We start from the raw sequence: 14,835 nt of genomic DNA on the forward strand, positions 1-14,835 counted from the left end.
TTCTAAAGATCTTATATATTATATGGAAAACTATTTAAACCACCCTACAAAATGTGGTTTACCACATGCATTTAACCCAGGCATTAATTAAGGCACCAATTAGTTGATATACAGGGCATTTTGTGCAATATTGCATCATTCCCCAGTGTGAGATTTCTAAAATCCAAATACGTTCAACGAGCGCTACCACAGAAGAGATTGTACTTACACAACAGAATGAGTGTTTGGGGGTTTCTGCCCATAATAGCTGTATGGGGCTGTTAGCCCACATAGTTGGCATTCAAAGTCTCCTTTCGGCTGGGCTTCTTTGCGGGAATCCATCTATAAAGCTACATACATGAAAACACATCCTTTTAGATTCAAAATGCAGTATTGGGAGCACCTATGAAAGGTAATTAAACTGAACTACTCCAGTAGTCCTATCTAGCCTCACCAATATCAGAGGAAGAATTTTGGATGGCAGCGCAAAGGGTCTGAAGAGTAAACATCAAAGGGAGATCCTGTTTTTACCTCTTCTCTTCTCACATTGAAAACTAATACCCTCTACCCCCTAAAATAATTTAAAAAAAACAATAAGTGCTTACAGCTAGGGTCCTCAAGCTGTATTTAGACTCCTATACAAGTGGCCTGATTTTTAAGTGCTGTGTCCCCCAGCAGCTCCCATTAAAGTAAGCAAGCTGCTCACTTAGGGCTTAGATTTCTCAAAACTCCCTGAGGATTTGAACAGCCTAGGTGTCTAAATCCCCCAGACAGCTTGGAAAATTTCAGCCAACATGCCTAAAAAGGGCTTTAGGGGCCTAACTTTATGCACGTGTTTTTCAAAATCTTGACTAATCAACAATAAGAACTGTGTTCTCTCTAGTTTCCGTTCACTTTCAACCCAGGCCACATCTTTCTGAGTTTTCAAAAAGCTTGGTTTGATGCATATTACAGATTGCATTGTGATATAATCAGACACATGCAACCAATTTTAACACAGGCACTGTATGTGTGTATGCACAAAATTAACACACATCCACACCTGGCTACTTGGTTGCACACCAGGTTGCCTGATTTGCATGTACAAATGCACAATTCCATGGGCACAACTATTGTGCTATATTTGAAAGTTATCAAAAATTAGTTCTATTTTTCCAGTTTTCTACTGCTAACCCCTAACCCTTTCAGGTCTAACAGCAGTACCATCTTGTACTGTGACCCTGAGAGATCTGGGCTGGGTCAGCACTGAACAAGACCCTGTCAAAGGGTAGCTGGTCTCTGTGGATAGACTTAGCCCAGCATCCCTGGACTGGAGCAGGTGAGCCTAGTCCAGCTAATTAAAGAGGGTTGGGCTCCATCTGGTCCTATAAAGGGCTGCTAGCCCCAGCTGTGTGGGGGAATAAATCACAGTGGAGTGGTATTAGCACCCGTGGTGGGTCCCCCAGTGCTAGGGGTTCAGGGAAGTAGCCCTGTAGATGCAGTCCTAGGGAGGAAGCAGAGCTGACTGAGGCTTAGGGTTACCATGTCTGGTTTTCAACCAAAAATTCTGGTCAAAAGGGGACATGTACCGTGTCTAATCAGAAGTACTGACTGGACACCAAATGTCTAGGTACTGCCTGCAGGAGTGCTGGAATAGGGGGTTACTTAGGGTGACCAGACACCAAATGTGAAAAATTGGGACAGGGGGTGGGCATAATAGGAGCCTACATAAGAAAAAGACCCAAAAATCAGGACATCTGGTCACCCTAGGGTTACTGCCTGTAAATACTACTGCCAACCTGTTCCCTGCTAGCTGGGTGTGGGGACTGGGAGGGGCCAGTGTGAGGTGCAGAACAGTGAGGGGGGTACTAGTTAATAAACCTGTATCAGTCCCTTCTCAGTCAGGGCTGCCTCCAACCTGCATCTCCTGGGCAGGTAGGCTCCATGTCTGCTCCCAGCCTGGCTCTGCAGGCAGCAGGTGAGTCCTGGGGGAGGGGGAGTGAGTAAGTGGGGAAGGGGCCTGTAGCATCTGGTTTTAAGAAATTGGAAAGTTGTTAAACCTACTGAGGCCAGGAGGCTGCTAGGAACTGGAGTGCAAGAGACCCCTGGAAGGCGTGGCCCTGAAACCTGAGCCAAGAATGAAGTTAGGACTGTGTTCTGGTCTTTTTTTGTTTTTCTTTTCCCCCCAACCTCTGTTTAAAGCACAAACCTCCTTGACTGAGACTGTGTGTTGCAGCATATGCTTTGGCTCCAGGGAAAAGTGGTGGCCCTGGTGACAGATTACTCCCTCACCCCCGGCACTCACCTTGGTGCTAGTGATTTGGACCCTTTTTTGGGGGTCAGTACTGTAGAAGTGTCCCAGCAAAGTGTGAGGGAGCTGTGGGCTGCTGGAGGTTCTATTTTTCAGATGAATTCAGAAGGGAATCCTGCCCACTTGTCATTAAATAGTGTGTGACACTTTCCAAAGGAGGAAGGGGGCTGAATCCTGTACTTGCAAGGATCACAATGGACTGAGGTCAAAGAGACTCCACACAGGTTCAGCACTCTTCCCACACAGATCACAATGCAAGCTTGGGGATTTAGGTGTGTTAATCTCAGTTTCCCAAACAGAGTTCACTTCAGGAGCAGACTCGTATTCCTCTGTAACTAAAATTCCTCAGCAGTATCAATTGTACAGCCTATTCCTCACTTCATACTCTAATGATGCTACTACCTGAGGTGACTTCATCTCTGTGAGAGCCCTCTACATCTTTTAGCTTCCTCATAGGGGCAGTGAGACACTTTAAATGCTTTGAGATTTTTGGATTAGATCTGGGCTGTGTATGGGCAATATATTGTTTCAAGCAGAGGTTCTTAAAGTCAGCTATGTACAAAATGCACTTCAAGGATCTGTTGTGAGGCCTTCATTTTAGATGACCAAAAAACTCCTCCATGTGTAATTAGTAGCAAAACAAATACCTTCCTGTATCCAAATGAGATTCTATGACCTCATTTGGAGTACTGTATGCAATCTGGGTCACCAAATTAAACAATCATTCAAATAGTGGTAAAGAATGCACAGTGGGACAATGAGGATCGTTTGAAGTAAGGCATTAAATAAAATCAAATTACAGTATCTATGGGGGGGGTCTCAGATTGTGGAGTGTGTGAGTTCAGATTAAAAGACAAGATAACTCAGGGTTCTGAATTGAAAAAGATTAGATACCGAAAGGAGTTGCTGGCATCTAGAATAGACATGGCTCAGGGACTACTAAAGAAGAAGGAATGATGTATATGTAGAAACATTTCTGGCTACGGCAATTGAAAAATCATGTGATCCTGCCTGTGAGGCAGTGACTGGATTAGTTGAACCTATACTGCTTCCATTGGAGTCAAAGCAATGAGCCACTTACATGAAACTTGATGTAGCTGGTGCAACTGGAACTGCATTTTTCCTGAGCCTCATACCCTGACCAAACGTCCTCCAGTATTTTCTCAGTGAGACGGACTGTAAAATGGCCATGCTAACAAATTCACTATCAGGGAATAGTATCTTCTCTCCACACAACACATGACGAATCAACCAGAAACTGCTCCTTTGCTGGGCAGGACACAGTGTCTCGACACTGCAGAGAGTTCCCAAGGAGGAACAACATTTTAAAAATAAACCCTCAGTAATCATTACAGCTGAAGCAGTGGCCTAAAGTGACTCAAAACCTTTCCAGGTGTTGGTATCTGTTTCCTCCTTTAAAATGCCCACATCATCTCAGACAATAGGGAATTTCTGAAGAAGCACCGTGTTCCAGTGATGTGTAATACTATCTGGCAAGCTTGTGGTTAATGGAAAACTTGTTAATATTGGTCATTTACAGCTTGATTCTGCAAGGCACGGAGCGTTTTGGTCCTAAGGTAAAGGACTTAAGCACCTACTAACTTTAGGCATGTGAGTACATACATTGAAATGAATGCAACTACTCATGTGCTTAATGTTCAACAGATGTTTATTTAAATGCTTTACTGGATTGGGGTCAGAGTGCCCAGCACCTTGTAGCATCAAGCTACAAGTGCAGTTAGAAACCTGGTGGGGGGAGGTGTCCCAATGCTGTTGTGGTGCAATATATATTTTAATTCAATTCCAAGAAAACACTTATAATTAAGACACAGTTTAGTCTAGTGGAGGGATAAGGGAATGTTTTCTTGACTGATGTATTGTGTGGATTTGGATGGATCTAAATGCAGTTCCCTCAGGGCTCCTAAAAACTTCTGAGCTGCTCTGCTTGGAGCGTTGTGCTGGTAAGATTGTAAAGCATGCCAGAAATAATAAATCACCATTAAATGGTCAGGGTCAGTGACCGTAAGGAATCTGACTTTCTAGACTTCTGCTCTCATTAGCACAGGTCTTTACAGTGTGTATTTTAAGCACTGACTCTTGATCCTTCAGAGGAGCCCTGAGTGACTGAAGAGCTAGAGAAACTATACGATACATATATTGTTCCCACACAGATAAACAATTTGATAGGGTGTCAAGAAAAACTTTGCACTGACACACCTTTATCCTTTCAAATTAAGTCTGTTTTGGGGACTTGGTTTTCCACGCAGGGTGTTCCCATATTATTTACAGATAGTGCTGACCTACCAGAAGAACATTCAGGGCCTAATCCTGCAAGGTGCTCAGTGTCCTCAATTCAAGAGTGCAGGAGCTGCTCAGTACCTTGTGGGAGCTGGTCCCCTGTCCCTAGCCCAGCTAATGAAGAATTACTCTGGAGTACTTTGTCTAACCCAGAAATCAGCACTGGGGATGCAATCACCTCCCTTAGACAGCTAATCTGTTGTTTAATAAATCTTATTATTAAAAGCCTTTTTCTCTTCCATCCATTATTTCTAGTTAATTCACTCAGAACAATTCCCTCCCTTCCTGCCCAGCTCCTTCCTGTTGATGCCATTCAGGTATTTGTAGGTCATTTCTTTGCTGTCTCCCTACTTCTCCTATATGAATACAGACCTTCCTTTCCCCTGCCCTACCTTGATTTAGGGTAACTAGTCAGGATTTGAGAATAATGGCCAACTGGAGTATAGCCATCATATGACTTTCAGTTATCCTTTCATTCCAGGAGATCATTTCACGGAATTAAATCCTCCTGTCTCCCTCTATCTGCAGTGTCTGACTCCCTGAGGACAGGAGGCTATTTCAGTGTTGCTATCCATTATTCACTTGCAATGCACAGCCTCCCTCTAGCTGTTGAGTGTATTACCACAGCATGCCCTAGCCCCACTACTTAGAGAGCCTGGGGCTAGCCTTACTATGTCTCCCAAGTGGCAACATGACATGCAATCCAGAACGCCATCAGACTAGCCCTGAAGACAGTTTTAAACATGAAAGCAAGCGAAGTAACTGAAAGGTCCTAAGAATCTTTGAATATGCAAAGCGAGTCAAGGGGGTTGGTAAAATATGCTATCAAATCCTTTCCTTGAGTAAAGAACTTTTAAAACACAAGCTACAGCTCAAAAATGTGTCTCCTTAGATGCTGCAGAGTCAATGTATATATTTCTTTAAGATTTAACAAGGGAAAGAGAACGTCAACATTTAAAAAGAAAATTGGATAAGGCAGGCATCTCCGAGTATATATACTGAGAAGAATTTCAGTGCATTGTGAGGAGGATTCCATGATGAGGCTAAATGCGGCAGCATACTGTAATTAAGTGGTGAGTGTGTATACAGTACACCTCTACCCCGATACAACGCTGTCCTTGGGAGCCAAAAAATCTTACCACATTATAGGTGAAACAGCGTTATATCGAACTTGCTTTGATCCGCCGGAGCGCGCAGCCCCGCCCCGCCGGAGCACTGCTTTACCGCGTTATATCGGAATTCGTGTTACATCGGGTTGCGTTATATCGGGGTAGAGGTGTATATGTACCTATGTCCTCTAGTGGTTAGAATCAGAATTGCTCAACTGTGTGTTATTGGCTCTATACTGTTAATAGGGATTCTCTGCTAGCTCAAGTGTTTGTCCCCTCCTCATTCCCTTCAAGGGTGAAAATTTTAGGGGAGGCACGTGGTAGGAATAAGAGATAGACTAAGCCCCTTAACTAAACCAGCTCAGAAGATTCTCAGCATGTTAGGGTGGTACAGCATCAGGCCACCTCCTTGCTTGAACTGATTTTGTCCCTATTGAAGTTAATTTATGACAGCTTTGTTAAAGCAATTTCCCTGGTGGAAAATAAGGTAGGAATGCTCTATCACAGTGCTTGTTCTCGCCTTCCTCCAGGTTACCATTTAAGAATAGCTACAGTGGGCCACACAAATGCAGATGAAAGTACCACTGGTCTTAAACACAATCTAAACTTAACACTTTCCAAACTGCAAAAATCATGGTGTGATTTTTTTAAAGCAGAAATATGCAACAAAAGAGAACCTAATGTGCTGAGAAATAAGATACTGGCATTGTTAAAATAATCTTGGCAAGCATAAATCATCGCTCCAGTGATGTAAAAGAGAACATGTGTGTGTATGTTATTAGGCGGTTGCTAAAAAATGCCAGAACTCCTCTGTAGCTAGAGAGAAGTTCAGAGTTACAATGCAGAAGAGATTGGCCCTTTCCACTAAAATCTAAATGAGATGTTCTCTGGTTTGCTTAACACCATCCACTAAGTAGCAAGGACTTAGGCCTGGTCCACACTAACCCCCCACTTCGAACTAAGGGCTTGTCTATACTTACACGCTGGTTCGGCGGCAGGCAATCGAACTTCTGGGTTCGATTTATTGCGTCTTGTCTGGACGCGATAAATCGAACCCAGAAGTGCTCCCCGTCGACTCCGGTAATCCTGCTCGGCGCGAGGAGTACGCGGAGTCGACGGGGGAACCTGCCTGCCGCGTCTGGACCGCAGTAAGTTCGAACTAAGGTACGTCGACTTCAGCTACGTTATTCACGTAGCTGAAGTTGCGTACCTTAGTTCGAATTGGGGGGTTAGTGTAGACCAGGCCTAAGATACGCAACTTCAGCTACGTGAATAACGTAGCTGAAGTCGAAGTACCTTAGTTCGAACTTACCGCAGGTCCAGACGCGGCAGGCAGGCTCCCCCGTCGACTCCGTGTACTCCTCTCGCGGAGCAGGAGTACTGGCGTCGATGGCGAGCACTTCCAGGATCGATCTGGGATCGATTTATTACATCTAGACAGGATGCGATAAATCGAACCCAGAAGATCGATTGCTTACCGCCGGACCCGGCGGTAAGTATAGACGTACCCTGAGTTACAGCTGAAAAGCTGCCTGGTTGGTTAAATACACATAAGTGTATATATAAAAAAAAAAAACTATGAAAAGTATTTAAGGGGCAATAGTGCCAAACTCAAAACACTGAAAGCCAGGAAATACATAGTGAAGTTATATCCCTACATATATAATTTTCCACATACACCCACCCTGACTAATATATTCCATCCATTTCCCTAGTAAATGAACCCTATTCTAGTATAGCCAAGCACTCTAGCATGTGAGCTAGAGAACATACTCATTCTAGCTGGGTCTCAAATAGCAGTGAACAATCCCATCAAGATAGGAATCTGGCCAAGTATGTTTGAGGAGAACACGGATGTTCTCTCCACTCTAACTTTTGAGTTTTAATTAATTAATGGAGCTATCCTATCTCCTAGAACTGGAAGGGACCTTGAAAGGTCATCAAGTCCAGCCCCCTGCTTTCACTAGCAGGACCAAGTACTGATTTTGCCCCAGATCCCTAAGTGGCCCCCTCAAGGATTGAACTCACAACCCTGGGTTTAGCAGGCCAATGCTCAAACCACTGGGCTATCCCTCTCCCTCCGTTTCCTGAAGAGACGTCTGGAAGTTTGGGGTTCTTGAACAAGCAGCTCAAAGCCTTCGTGGAAGAAGTCTACCAGAAGGATTTGTAAATAGGGTGAAAAAAGTTTGCAGCAAAACTTCAGTCATTCTTTCAGTATGGCTTACAAATGGAGTACTGTACATCCTTCAGTCATGGACTAGTTACTTCAACACCTGCTGAGCTAGGATATGTCTAGACTGCAGTCACTAGGTGTGATTGCAGCTTGAGCTACCCATGCTAGTCTTTATCCAGCTAGCTCAGGCCCTGGGACAGTAAAGCCAGGGCAGTGTGAGTTTCAGCATGGGTTAGCCCCAAGGGGCATTACCAAGGGTTCTGGGTTGGTTTGTACAACCCATGCTGAAGCTCATGCTGCCATGGCTTCACTGTACCAGTACCTGAGCTCACAAGATTGAGTGCCAATAGCACCCAGTAATGTAAGACAAATCTCTGTTTTCTGTAGCCACCCACATAATCCATATATGAATTAGTCTCACCCCGTAAATAAGCCCCCCATGTTGTGAATTTTTAAGGTGCTCTGGAGAAAGCACTTGAATGCCCTTATTCAGCCCTCTGTCAGTGTGCTTAGCCAGTCTGCTCATCTAGGGGAGGTTCTTCTCCCCAGCCCTCATTTTAGGGATCCTTTGAGCTGTTTGGCCTGGGACAGTACACCGGCATTAAGGTCCAACTGCTTGTTTCAACAACAGTTTCTTGGGTATTGCTGTCAAAAAAAGAACCAGGTCTGACAATTGTTTATTTCCATATTTTACTAGATATGGTGACCTAGATAAGATGTGACCTTAGTATAGGTTATCACCACTGTCTGAGGCAGAACACCTTTTACTGTAAACCTTAGGGATGTTTCACTCACCATTAGATCAGCACAACCTATTTTCTGAAGTAGAGGTGTCCAAATTCTTCCCTCTACCCTGTCCAAAAGTTATTTTGGCCCAATCCTCAGCTCTGCTTCATCTCCCTTGGTCACAGCCGAGGAGGAGGAGAGCAGATGGGGCCTTTTTATGGCTCTACATAGATGAAAATGTCACCTTTTGGCTTAAAACTGATTGTTGAGGCCCCTAATGGGCCAAGTACCACTAATGCTGCATGGCTGGAATGTTCCCATCTGCTAATGTATTGGAGAGGTGCTGAGCTAGCTCTGGTTAGCCTCCAGCAGGCTTGAGACCCAAGAGTGATAATTCTGCAATAATCTCAAAGAATCAGAGTTACAAGACAAGTAATTTTCCTTTCGCCTCAATTTCTCCCATCTGTAAAGTAAGTAAGGCTAAGGTTACACAGTGAATCAATGGCAAAGGTTACCATATAGAATCCATGTCTCCGGATTCTCACACTGTCTCCATTAATTAGTGCTTTTTTTTTTTTTCAGCAAAACCCTCTTCCACTTCCTAAAAAACACAAGACTGATGTGATGTGCCCCTATATAGTGGGGCATCCAGGGTCCTGCTTCATTGCATTGGTTTGAGGGAAGGAGCATTACAATTCTTCTCACTTTCGCACTTCAGTTCCTAGGCTGTGAAATGACAATGCTCAATGTGCCAACTGCTGGGGCTATCCTGGGAAACCACATCACATCCTCAGCCAGAGCAAAGGGAGAGCACCATTTTTCACTGCACTGTAGGATTGGGGACCCCGAGTGCAGATAAAAGCTTGTCTTAACTTAAAAATTGTACTGCTTTAATTATACCAGTATAGTTATGCTAGTATAATCCCCTAACATGGATGCAGTTATATCGGTATAAAGAAGCTTAGTGCAGTATAATTTATTCCCATTCAGGAGGAGGAATAAACTATACTGATATAAAGGACCTTTTTACTGGTATAACTGCGTCCGAGCTAGGGGTGTACCAGTATAATTATATCCATTTAAAAAACAAAATCACACTCCTAACTGAAATAGTTATACCACTGTCAATGCAAAACCTAGCAGCAGACCACACATAGTTTGCTGGCATTTTGTAATACATGTGTAAAGACTCCCCTACCAGCTTAATATGAACTGTTCCAATTCTTTCCATGGAGACAATTTCACAGAAATAAACTTGGTAAATAATGGGTCTCCATGGCCAGAAGAGAGAGAACTAAATAAATCAATAAAAATAACCAGAACTGTTCCCAGGACCAAGAGTTGGGAAAAGAGGGAGATATGTTGGGGCCCTTGTTTAGAAAATCCTGACATCTCTGTGGCCTTCTCCTATTCAAAGGTACCTTTTCATCACTTACAACAGCCTCCCATACTGACAGAGATCTACATCCTTCATAATGTTACCCACATCAGTATCTCTTACTAAAGGCACTGGAATGAGCATCAATGCCTAACTGTTGTCTAATTGCCCATTCACTTAGGAGACATGGATTCTAACTCCATTAGGCAGTGCCAGCTGCCTGTGCGTAAACTGTGAATGACACAAACAATATACGCAGTGTGTCAGAATCTACTTAGCATTAGGAACCCAAGGTGCTGCTGTGTATTCAGGCTGTAGCACTACAAGTTAAAAGGGATATTGTCCATATTGATAATGTTTTAAAAATAAAACTTACCTTTGTTACTAATAACCCAATGGAAACTTAACACTGAAATACGCCTGCAAAGTCAATAGACCGTCTTACAGGGATGCAACTTGCTGCTGTCGCGTTGCTGGCTGCAGCCAGTATCTGAGCTGCACACTTCCTGGTTCACGTGCATTACCCATGATGACATCATAGGCTTTTTAAAGGAGCAGTGTTCAGTCAACATCAACAGGGCGGATCAAACTGCTGCTGTGCCAAGCATAGCTAGGGCTTTGTAGCAGAGCAAGAGTCCTAAATTATATATGGAGATACCTGTCCAGGGCTTCAGGTTAGAATCCAAATAATCTGCATGGTGGTGTATTTTCAGTTCAAAGATTTAGAGAACTTTGGATCAGGTATGTGTGTGTTTAGAGGATACCAATCTGAATTAAACACGGGAGACAAAAGTACAAGATATAAGTCATTGGTTTCTGCCAGTTTTCTAGTATCATAGATCTTTTGCACAGACAAATGACTGAAATATCTGCCAGTCTGGTAAACTTCCAACATCCCAAACTTCTTAGTCACTTTGTGAATTAAATTCAACAGAAGTTTATATCCCCATGCTGCACTCAGCTGCTTTGGAATACACTGAGGAGCCAAACCTTTATTTATTCTGTAATATTTGGTGTTACATTGGCGAAATAACCAGCCTTTCCCTTACACAGGACCAGAATGCACCAGAACCACTATGACCCCTCCCTTCCCCTCCCCCCCATCATCAACGTTGCCAACAGCCCCATATTACAAGGGATGTCCCTTATTAAAATAGAAAATTACCTGTCCCGTGCTTCACCTCCGTACAACAAGATTGGGAGTTGCAAAAAGCAGCAAGAAATTCCCCTGGCAAATGTAGGTGAGTACTGCTTATTAATAATAATAATAATAATGATAGAGGTGCAGTCCCTTCATTTTTGAAGTACAACGTTGGAATCCCGCACGTGCACACACTCATACCGCCAACGCTGTCACGGCCACCGCCCCTGCACAGACAGGGGAACCAGCATATGCAGAACCCCATTGGGGTCTGTGCCGCCCCCAGCAGGCTGTAGAGCCCAGTGAGGGCTCCCTGTTCTTAATATGCTGGGGAGTGGATTTGGGATAGAGTGATTTGGAGCCCATGTATCTATGACTGCAGATTCATTGGACGTAGCAGCCCCTTTCCTCTCCATGTACATAGAGCAGCTGTGAAGTCTGCTACAGACCTGATGTTCCAGTAGCAGCTGCAGAGCTACACTGAAGCTGCTCTGTAGCCTGGAGGGAGGAATTTGAACTCTCCAAAGCGTATGGCCTCCTTAGCATGCAGCCCATTTACTCTGGGTGTGGGTATTGGTGGGATCAGGGTATGACCCATTATATTTGTAAAGTGCTCTCATGCTAGTGATCTTACAATAATCTTTCTACACTGTAATATGGAAAATATGAGATCATAATGCAAATGATTTCACTCCTAAAATGACTTATTAATCAAGATTTATGGGCACTATTTAAGGGTTAACTGTTAATAGTGTTAATGTGGAAAAAAATTATCTCCAGGAAATTATTGTTGAGTATTGAAAGAGATCATTCTTATCATAAACAACATTAATTGTCTAAAAGGAATAGCTGTGATTTCTGAAACGACTGCAGATCATAAGTGTACTAATATAACTGCCAATGAATATCCCATTTCAAATTGCAAATATTGAGGTCAAGAGATTTTTTTATGAATAAATATCAACGGATTAGGCTAGAAAAGTTAAACAAGGTTGTACATTTTAACCAAACAAGATCCCAAGAAGTAAAAGGTCACAATTTCAGCCTGAAATATGTTACAGTTTGAAGTTATTAAAAAGATCCTGGTCACTGAATTTTGTCAAATCATCAACAAATGATGAAATAATTATGGATGAAATCTCAGCAGACGGCATCTCTTATCCCTGGGCTATCATGTTTGAAGTTGGGATATGCAGCCCCAGCCACATCCCCGAGGCACAGAAACAGGCTGATGTAATATTCAACTCGAAGACAAAGTTGGGTATGCCATACATATTTATGAAAAAGTACTTTATTTCCAGAGCTCCGTAGGCCTAGTAGAAACATATCAGCTAACAGATTACCTAAAACGTCATATAATGATTACAGATGTGACTGATGTGCTGAATGATGTGCATGTGTCCCCAAAGGAGGGGAGGGGTGAATCACAGATGCAAGAGGCAACTCCTTGCTTGAGGAGGTTGTGAAGGCTAGGACTATAACAGGGTTTAAAAGAGAACTAGATAAATTCATGGTGGTTAAGTCCATTAATGGCTATTAGCCAGGATGGGTAAGGAATGGTGTCCCTAGCCTCTGTTTGTCAGAGAGTGGAGATGGATGGCAGCAGAGAGATCACTTGATCATTACCTGTTAGGTTCACTCCCTCTGGGGTACCTGGCATTGGCCACTGTCAGCGGACAGGATACTGGGCTAGATGGACCTTTGGTCTGACCCACTATGGCCATTCTTATGTTCTTTTAATTGACCAAAGACTTCTCTGTGATAGTTATTACTCTATTCATTATATTCCCTCAGTACTGATAGACTCTCTTATATTGTCAGAAATTTCCCAGTAATTTGTGACTTTGTGTTGTTATTTTGAACTTGAAGTACTGAAAGCAGAGTTCCTAATTTGAATACCAGGGCTTCATTCTGTTTCAGTTACAATGGTGTAACTCATGCTATACTCCAGAATAATGCAGCAGATTTTGGTCTCCAATGTCATAAGAGCTATACTGTTTGCAATTGTTAACCAAGTAAACCAAGTTAAAAAAATTCAATAAAACAAATAATCTCCCCTAGTTTTTAAGCTTGTGTGGTCATTGAGTCCTACTAACTAGAAAAACTGTACACGGGTGGAGAGAAACAGCCATGTATTAAATTGTACATTGTAGGGGCTTGCCCACACACAGAAGTTGTGCTGGTTTAACTTAAATCTATTAAAAAAAAAAAGAGTTAAACAAGTGCAAATCTCTGTGTGGACACACATATCCATTTAAAACTGGTTATATCAGCTTGGCTTGCACCTGTAAATTTACAGATACTCATTTATTAAGGGATTCTATAGGTATTTTACCCACCACTGACACACAGCCACCTCTGGGACAGAATGAAGCAGCTGTTTAACATTTCACAGGCAATACTACACAACAATTTAGGACAGCAAGGTTAGGACTCTCTGCTTTCCTGTATAATTATGGAGCTGCGTTTCCCTCTTCCATTACATCTGCCAGTCCCCACGAATCGGAACAGTTTAAATTAGCCTCTGTCTTAACCTCTAGAACACTGCTCCTTTTCAAAGTGCCCATACTTCTGTTACAGAAGGGAGTGGCAGGGAAACCCAGAGGAAATGATTTAGAGACTTAAAATGCAAGTATGAACTACATAACCTCCCTGGAACAGTACTATAGATTCAAATCCCAATAAGATTTACTCAGCTCTTTGTCTGTTTGAGGGAGATTACATTGACTACAAAGCAGTGCATAGTGTGGGATCTTTCAGACGAGACCTTGAACAACCAGGAGCCTTTTGCGCTACATGGACATGTAATGATCCCATGGCACTTTTCCTAAGAGAAACTGAGCAAGGTAAGCACCACCATGGAGGGAATAATGTGTGTCAGTGCTTTGCACAAGAGGCAAGAGATGATTATCCTGTGACAAGAATCTATTTCACTGGCATTCTCCTAATTAAAACCAGAGGCTAAAATAAAAACAAAACACAAGTAATAAAAGGAAAGAAAAATGGTTCACACTGAACATTTGGTACATGGACACTGAACAAACAGAACTGGAGCAAAGCTGAGGATGTCAACAATGGGAACGGGGAGTGACCACGTGGTATAAAAGATTTCCACAAATAAGAATAATAACCAAGTTGTTGGTCTTACTGATTCACCTCTGCCTCTCATGATCTTACAGGTAAACTCCTTAGCCGTGGTCTACTGGGGGAGGGATCGATTTAAGTTACGCAACTTCAGCTACATGAATAACGTAGCTGAAGTCAATGTACTTAGATCGACTTACCATGGTGTCTCACCACGGTGAGTCGACTGCTGCCACTCCCCCGTCGACTCTGCTTGCACCTCTTGCGGCGCTGGAGTACAGGAGTCGACGGGAGAGCGCTCAGGGGTCGATTTATCGCGTCTAAACTAGACGCGATAAATCGATCCCCGCTGGATCGATCACTACCCATGCCGATATGTCATCATGTGCCAGCAATGCCCCTCTGCCATGTACACTGGCCAAACCGGACAGTCTCTATGTAAAAGAATAAATGGACACAAATCGGACATCAGGAATGGTAACATACAAAAGCCAGTAGGAGAACACTTCAGCCTTCCTGGACATGCTATAACAGATTTAAAAGTAGCCATACTTAAACAAAAAACTTCAGAAACAGACTTCAAAGAGAAACTGCAGAACTAAAATTCATTTGCAAATTTAACATCATTAACTTGGGCTTGAGTAGGGACTGGGAGTG

The 14,835-nt window shown here is 43.1% G+C and overlaps 1 long non-coding RNA gene across 1 annotated transcript; it reads right to left on the reverse strand.

Annotated features, from left to right (window-relative positions):
- Positions 1–210: 210 nt before the first annotated feature.
- LOC117884108 lies at positions 211–11,183 on the reverse strand. Its single transcript, XR_004647495.1, has 3 exons — positions 11,119–11,183; positions 10,330–10,721; positions 211–329 (listed from the first exon to the last, which is right to left on the reverse strand). It is a non-coding gene; the product is annotated as an uncharacterized LOC117884108 (long non-coding RNA).
- Positions 11,184–14,835: the final 3,652 nt, after the last annotated feature.

The sequence above is a fragment of the Trachemys scripta genome, chromosome 1 (genome assembly GCF_013100865.1).
Source record: "Trachemys scripta elegans isolate TJP31775 chromosome 1, CAS_Tse_1.0, whole genome shotgun sequence".
In the NCBI taxonomy this organism is placed as follows: Eukaryota; Metazoa; Chordata; order Testudines; family Emydidae; genus Trachemys; species Trachemys scripta.